Below are 8,764 nucleotides of genomic sequence, written 5' to 3'. Positions count from 1 at the left end.
TCAATATAATAATCAACTTAATTAAGCTGGTGGAATTTTGTGTGCCTGAGCCCCTTAGTCAACTTCAAGGATGAAAGAGAATTGAATCAAAATTTACAGAAAGTCTATACCAGGGGTCTCTAACCTTCTCAACTTTGGGACTTGTGGACTTCAACTCCCAGAATTCCCCAGCCAGCCATGCTTGGGGAGTTGAAGTCCACAAGAACTGAAGTGGCCAAGCTTGGAGACCCCTGGTCTATATTGACCCTGAATGAATGACTGGAAACCACAGCAGGTTACTGTGTTAGCCTGCCCATTGAAGTAACTTTTTTTTCCTCTTTCTATGACAATGGAAGCTCTTTGGCTGCCCTCAGCACTTTCTAAACTCCCACTCTTAAAAATATTTTCAGGCAGACATAGTGAATAAGTCAAGGTGATAAGCCGCTTGGGAAAGCCAAGAGAAATCATCAAAACAATTAAAAAATGAAAATTAGAATATTTTAGACATGTGATGTGACACCCAGAAAAATATGGCATACTCCATTTAATCCTCCATGGAAAGATTGAAGGCAAATGAGGTCCAGGCAGAAGAAGAACATCATGGCTTCAAAATCTAAGGGATTGGTTTGGACAAAACTCAGCAGCACTTTTTTGTACAGCTGCTGATAAAAACAGTATCACCAACATGATTGCCAACGTCCGATAACGGATATGGCACAAGAAGAAGAATGCTTTCTGAGTCTTCCTAAAATGCCTCCTTGCTTATATTCTCCCTCTCTTGTTTCTCTTCTGCCTCTTTCTAATTTCTATGCCAAGAGATAGCTGCCATTCCCTCAGTCAGTATTTCCTCCGCATTTGTAAAGAAGGGAGACGTAGACCCAGAAAGCTGCTTGTTATTTAAAGTCCACTATCTGATCTTCAAAATCTGATCTCTTGAGTATGAAATTTGCAGTCGCAGGAAATAGAAGAAAACATCAGAGCCACTAGAGAAAATATTGTAATATTGTAATAATGTATATTGTAATAAAGCATATCACCAATAATAGGCATATCTCAGAGGCTTCAGGATTATCGCATGGTATTATGACCATAAAAGCTGATTTTATTTAAAGGGTCTATAAATTAAATGGGGAAAATGTGTTTTTTAATTGCATTATTGGGTGTGTACTGTATATATGTCCACAATTGTACTATCTATGCTGCTGTAATTGTACAAGGAAGACATAATAAGCCTACAAAGAAATACATAAAATATAGAGGACTTTAATAAATTTTTGGATAAGATAAGAGAAAAAAGCTCAACAGAAAGCTTTAACAGAACTGTTACTGCATCTCTATATTCCTTCTTATTCCTTTTATTCTTTGATGTATTATTCAGTTGTGTAATTAAACTTGTTAGTACAATTATGCATTCTAAAACTTTCCTTATTAATCATGGTAATACAGTATTTATACATTTGTATATACCATTATTTGGCATTTTGTTCTGATCCTTTTGTCTGATGCTACCAGATATATTCAAGCTAATTTTTGCATTAACCTAAATTTAATTGGAAAGTCAGTTTAGTGTAGTGATTAAGGCATCAGGCTAGAAATCAGAAGAACACGAAATTTTAATACTGTCCTAGGCACAAAGCCAGATATGTGACTTTAGGCCAGCCCTTCCTCTCAGCCCTAGGAAGGAGGCAATGGCAAACCATTTCCTAAAACCCTCGCCAAGAAAACTGCTGGGATTAGTCCAGGTAGTTACCATGAGTCAAAAATTGACTGGAAGTCACATTTTAGAGCATAAACAAAGGTTATATTTGGAAAGAAACCTCAGACTTTTTCCACCTTGCAATTGATACGACAGATGTATTTTAAATCAAATAAAATTTTAGGGCTGTTAATACTTTAAGGTTTTTTTTTAAAGTTCTGCAACCAGATTAGTGAGTTTATAGATAAGTTCCTTCAGTTGTTTAAAATGGGCATGTTTTAGTGGCAAAGAAAATATGGGCATAGCCAACTGTTACCATTTGTAGTCAATGTTTGTTAACACATGCAACATATATATATATATGTATGTATGTATGTATATGTATGTGTGTGTGTGTGTGTGTGTGTGTGTATTTACCTTGAGTGTTTCTTGATGCACCCTGTCGGCCCAAATATGGGAGAAAGAAATCTTCTTTCTTTTTCTTTTTTTCTTTCTTTCTTTATATATATGTTTTCTGAGGTTTTTGTGGGTGTTTGTATGTAGGTCTTTGGTTATTCGGATTTTCTCCCGCGTCAAATTGGAAGTGTCTTGGCGACGTTTCGATGAAGTCCCATTCATCATCTACCCCCACTGGCAGTTAAAAGAAGAAACAGCTACAATCACACATTGCTCCTAGAAGCACAAAGCCGAAAACACCAGCCTGAAGATGACGAATGAGACTTCGTCGAAACGTCGCCAAGACACTTCCAATTTGACGCGGGAGAAAACCCAAATAACCAAAGACATCTATCTATCTATCTATCTATCTATCTATCTATCTATCTATCTATCTATCTATCTATCTTACAGTTGGGCATTCAGCAAATATTGGCTTGATCACCATCAGATGGCAGCAAAGGGTTGGCATTTTCAGTATTTCTTTGTTACAATTTAGTGGGCATCTAGATTTTTGTAGCCAGGAACATTCAACTGTGGAGCAACAAAGATAACATTTCTATTAAGTATTACTGACATCATTCCAAAATGATCCCCTTTACTGTATGGATATTTTTCTTCTTTGCCTAACCCAGTGGTTCTCAACCTTTTTAATGCCGCGACCCCCAAACAGTTGTAAGTCAAGGACTACTCAACCGGTTGTAAGTCGAGGACTACTCAACTGGTGCAGCACCGTTTGCAGAATGGGACTTTTGGCGGGCTCAGCAGGGCAGAGACAGCCTGGACAATTCCTATTGGCTTTTGAAAGCCAATAGAATTAGACTCTATTCAAGAGAGTCTATTCTATTGGCTTTCAAAAGCCAATAGAATAAAAGGGAGTAGCACAGCTAAGGAAAAGGGGGAAAAAAAGGTGGACTGCGTTGTTTGGCGACCCCCGTGAAATGGTCGTTCGACCCCAAATGGGGTCCCGACCCACAGGTTGAGAACCACTGGCCTAACCCATTCTGTCAGTCTGAACAGGACTCAGATATGGTTAGAGCTGGATCAAGATCATATTTTTGCTGTTTTTAGATTATTAAATTCACAGTTACTAGAGATAGTTGTAGAATAGAAATAACACTAAACTCTAAATATAGGTTTTTTTGCTGAGAAATACCAATGTACTTCCTGTACTCAGGACCTTCCTGAAAAAGAATAACAATTCTTCTAGTACCAGAGTGCATATCTGATCTTAACAGAGTGTTTTATCAATATTATGGTCAAATAAGCATTTTTGGAGGAAAAAAAATGCTGATGTTGTAACAGCTCAGGTTTTCACTTTTATGAAAACCTTGGACATTTATCAAGATCCTATGTACAAGTGACATGAAGGGTTAAGGTTTTTGTAAAACCTACATTGTAGGGATCAAGCTACATCTGTTAAAAAGGCAGGAGGCTGACAATTCCTTGAACCTTAAACAAACAAATAGAGTGCCAACGTTACTAACATCAAGCAAAAGTTTCCTTAAACAGGATTTTTAGTTCCTGGAAATTATAATCATGTACACTGTGTTCTCTTCCTTCTTCCATAGTTATCGCCAGCAATAAGTTTCTGTTGCATCTTCCTTAAATGCTGCACATTGTAAAATATACATTTTAGTTTTCTTCACGAAGACAGTTTTGTGTCTGTCTCTTATCAGGGGCTCACAATATACAAAATTTTCCTGACTCTGTATTCCCTGAACATGTTATCCTCCTTAGCAATTTCTACAAGAAGCAGTATCTTCAGTCAAGAAAATTAAGGCAAGGGAGTCTCCTAACTGGATAAACAGAACATGGTCAATGCAATGCTGCACAGATTATCCTGTACAAACCTTGTTGAAAGGAATGGTTGCTGAAAACTAAGGATTGTTACAGTATTCTTTTTTTTTTAAATGAAGGTTGGGAGTGAGGAATTAGAATCAAGAACTATTGGTCTATAAATTGTAAGCCATGAAATACTGTAGATGTTTCAGGGGTTTGCTGATGTAGTATGAGATCTAGTCCATTTCATTTTTTAAAAGAACATATTTTTATTTAAAACTCTACAATCTGTTTTCTTTTACACTATTTGTAATATGTATATAGGCATATGTAATATATATATATATATATATATTTTCTGTGTTTTTTGCGGGTGTTTGTATGTAGGTCTTTGGTTATTCGGGTTTTCTCCTGCGTCAAATTGGAAGTGTCTTGGCAACGTTTCGACGAAGTCTCATTCATCATCTTCAGGCTGGTGTTTTTGGCTTCGTGCTTCGAGCAGCAATATATATATATTGGGTGGAAGTGGCAAGAAGGTGACAAGCAACAGGGAGAAAGCAGAACTATTTAACTCATTTTTTGCATCTGTCTTTACACAAAGGGAAAAAACAGACCAACCTATCAAAAATAGTGCCACAAAAAACAAAACAGAAACACAAGTTAAGATAGGCAAGAAAATCGTTAGTGAGCACCTGTCCAGCCTAGATGAGTTCAAATCGCCAGGACCAGACGGATTACACCCCAGAGTTCTCAAGGAACTGGCAGATGTGATATCGGAGCCACTGAACTATATTTTTCAAAGATCCTGGAACACAGGGGAACTACCAGAGGACTGGAAAAGAGCTGATGTAGTTCCCATCCTCAAAAAAGGAAAAAAAATGGATCCAGGAAATTACAGACCTATCAGCCTGACCTCAATACCTGGGAAGATCCTGGAAAAGATAATCAAACAACGAATCAACGAACACCTAGAGGCAAACAAAGTCATTACTAAAAGCCAACATGGGTTTGTCAAAAATAGATCATGCCAGACAAATCTTATTGCATTCTTTGACCAAGTGACAAAATTAGTGGATCAGAGGAATGCTGTGGACATAATTTACTTGGACTTCAGTAAGGCATTTGATAAAGTAGATCACAACCTACTACTTGACAAGATAGAAAAATGTGGGGTAGACAGAACCACCACCAGATGGATCCGTAGCTGGCTGACCGGCCGTACTCAGCGAGTGGTCCTCAATGGAACTGCATCTATATGGAGGGAAGTGTGTAGTGGGGTGCCCCAGGGCTCTGTTCTGGGCCCAGTACTCTTCAACATCTTCATCAACGATTTGGATGAAGGGATAGATGGGGAACTCATCAAATTTGCAGATGACACCAAGCTGGCAGGAATAGCCAACACTCCAGAAGACAGGCTTCAGATACAGAAGGATCTGGACAGACTTGAACACTGGGCACTAACTAACAAAATGAAATTCAATGGTGAAAAAAGCAAGGTTCTACATTTAGGCAAGAAAAACCAAATGCACAAGTACAGCATAGGTGGCACCATGCTCAATAGTAGTAACTGTGAGAGGGACCTCGGAGTCCTAGTAGACAATCACTTAAATATGAGCCAGCAGTGTGCTGCAGCTGCCAAAAAGGCCAACACAGTGCTAGGCTGCATTAACAGAGGGATAGAATCAAGATCACGTGAAGTATTAATACCACTCTTCAATGCCTTGGTAAGGCCACACTTGGAATACTGCATCCAGTTTTGGTCACCACGATGTAAAAAAGATGTTGAGACTCTAGAAAGAGTACAGAGAAGAGCAACAAAGATGATTAGGGGACTGGAGGCTAAAACATATAAGGAACGGTTGCGAGAATTGGGTATGTCTAGTTTAACGAAGAGAAGGACAAGGGGGGACATGATAGCAGTATTCCAATATCTCAGGGGCTGCCATAAAGAAGAGGGAATTAAGCTATTTTCCAAAGCACCTGAAGGCAGGACAAGAAGCAACGGGTGGAAACTAATCAAGGAGAGAAGCAACCTAGAACTAAGGAGAAACTTCCTGACAGTGAGAACAATTAATCAGTGGAACAGCTTGCCTCCAGAAGCAGTAAATGCTCCAACACTGGAAGTTTTTAAGAAGAGACTGGACAGCCATTTGTCCGAAATAGCGTAGGGTTTCCTGCCCGAGCAGGGGGTTGGACTAGATGACCTCCAAGGTCCCTTCCAACTTTACTACTATTACTATATATATATATATATATATATATTTCTAGTCCATCTATCTATAAATGTAAATTCCCAAGAATTCCGTTTTTAAAAATGCAGATCTGATATTCTTAGTTATGCAGTTTTACCACTGAAAGGTCTTCTTACCCCTTTTTGTTCCCAATTTCCAGCGATACAGTTTCATTTTCACTAGTTCACAAATTGGACAGGAGTTACTTTTTAACCAAAAAATTACGGTTGTATTCAGTGTTGCCAGTGGATCTGACAGAGAATACATTTTGACAAAACTGCTGCATATAAGGAAAGGAACACTTTGTTTAGCTTGAACAGCCTAGGCCTGGGATCTCCAAACTTGGCAATTTTTAAGACTTGTGGACTTCAACTTCACTTGGCTAGGGAATTCTGGGAGTTGAAGTCCACAAGCCCTAAAGTTGCTAAATTTGGAGACCACTGACCTAGGCCAGGGGTAGGCAAGCTTGGCTCTTTTATGACTCGTGGACTTCAACTCCCAGAATTCCTGAGCTAGCATAGCTCAGCTTGGAAACCTCTCCCCTCAGCATGGCTGGCTCAGGAATTCTGGGAGTTGAAGTCCACGAGTCATAAAAGAGCCAAGCTTGCCTACCTCTGACCTAGGCCAAGAATCATATAAGGGGAGTTTTTCTTTATTAGTTCTGGGTTTTAGGGCATTTCTCTAAGTTTATGCACTAGTATATGCTCATTTCCCTTATATAGAATCTGTGCTTTTTATAGTACTATGCAAGCTAACTTCATAGTACACTAATTTATGTACGCGTTTCAATAACGTATAATTTTTAAATTGGAAAACTGCATTATAAAGCTAGAAAAAGCGTGGATTTTGTCATGTAGCATTTATTTGATTTGTTGAGTTCCAGGAGTTCTAATTGCATAAAATTACATGTTATATTAAGTATATATCTAATAAATTTATCTGCATCACTTCTATACATCTATGCTTTTGCTCTAAAAAAGAGGATTTTTTTTTCTTTTTTGAAATGTGGAATTTTAAAACACTTTTAAATGTTTCATAAATTCTAAATTTCCAGGGAGAATCTTTATTAAAAGGCATCTTAGAAATATTTTAATAAATGATGTATTCTCTCCCATGACAAGTGGGAAAACCCCTAGTTCAAAGTGAAAGTCTCTTTCACTTTGATGGCCAATTTTTCCATTTGTTTTATTTGTTCTCACCACTTTAATCTTTGAACGGATTTCCTCTGAAATATAATTGCCAAAAAGAATAAAGCTTGTTTAATAAATTAGCTAAGAAACCAGCCTGAAATCCATGACTGAATCTCCTGTCTAAATACCTTTCTATATAAGGAATTTTCATGAGTAAAAATAATTTTAAAAATATCCAATGCTGCAGATTTGACCACACAACAGTTTTTCTTTTACAAATATTTAAAGGAATAATTATTCCCTATCATACTTATTCTACTTCTAGATACTTAAAACTGAATTTGACTTGATAATTTAAAAAAGAGAACATTAATTTATTGTACCTTCATATGTTTCCAGAAATATCTTTCCATTGGAACTACTTTTTTTAAAAAAAAAATTACACAAGGGTTTTTTAGATATTATGATTGACGTCATTAGATAAATATAGTAAATTGGAAGATATGTAATGAAAGGGGATCATACTGTCCTCTTCTCAAAATTTAGCAACTTTCATCATCTGAAAAACCTCTCTGGGAAGGCAAGGACTTCTGAAGGCTCTCAAAAAAGACTGTTGAAGGTAGGAAAGATTTGCCCAATTTGATTTACTATTTCTTACCCTCAAAAAGTTCATTAGAAGAGTATGAGATTCTTTCAGATGGCCCTATTAAATACTTCCCCCAGCCTTTCTTTCATTCAGCAGAAAAATATGCCAGCATAAACAATGTTGGCTCCACTGCCAACCCCTATTTTGCCTTTCTACCCCTCCCCCCAAGAATTCCATAAATGATTTCACTGGCTTTTTCCTCTCCACCAAGCATTACCTGCTGGTAGGAAAACTACTACCAATCACTTCCCTAACAGGGTGTGAAGTTAGGCAGATGCTTGGAAAAGTGTGCTTAGTCCTCTTTAAAATTTCTTGATTATCAGATCTCAAGACACTGGAGGGGACCATGCTAATGTCAGTTTCTGTGTTCCTGTTCATTTTAGTGCAGTTGGTCAATACATGAGGTGGCTGTAACTGTGGCACCCTGGTTGTGTGAGAAACAAAGAAGTTTAAAAACAAAAGATTTCAATTGCTTAACAATTAAGGGATTAGTCAAGTTGAAACTGCAGGTAAGTACCAAATCCCAGGGGGCTTGGCTATCCACGAACAATTGAGCCTTAAAGAGGAAAAAAAGGTGGAGAGAAATTTGAATCAGTGTAACCAATCAAAGGTAGATAGAATGTATTCTTATTGGGCATCTTGGACAGACTGTAAACCCAGAAGACCTATCAAATGGGACCGAAGGGGAGGGAATGGGGCGTCGCAATAGAACTGTATATAATGTCATGAACTTGAATGTTTGCGTGTGGTCTCTGGTTTAGAACTTCCTGTTGGAGTCTCTCACCAGGATCCACCGTGCTTTGCAAACCATTTTTCTATTTTTCTGCAGAATAAAACTCTTTTCTTACCAATCCAATTTTGTTGG

Source organism: Crotalus tigris, unplaced genomic scaffold (genome assembly GCF_016545835.1).
Source record: "Crotalus tigris isolate CLP2741 ecotype Arizona unplaced genomic scaffold, ASM1654583v1 scf7180000018155.2402879, whole genome shotgun sequence".
Lineage (NCBI taxonomy): Eukaryota > Metazoa > Chordata > Lepidosauria > Squamata > Viperidae > Crotalus > Crotalus tigris.
This window is presented reverse-complemented; position numbering follows the sequence as displayed.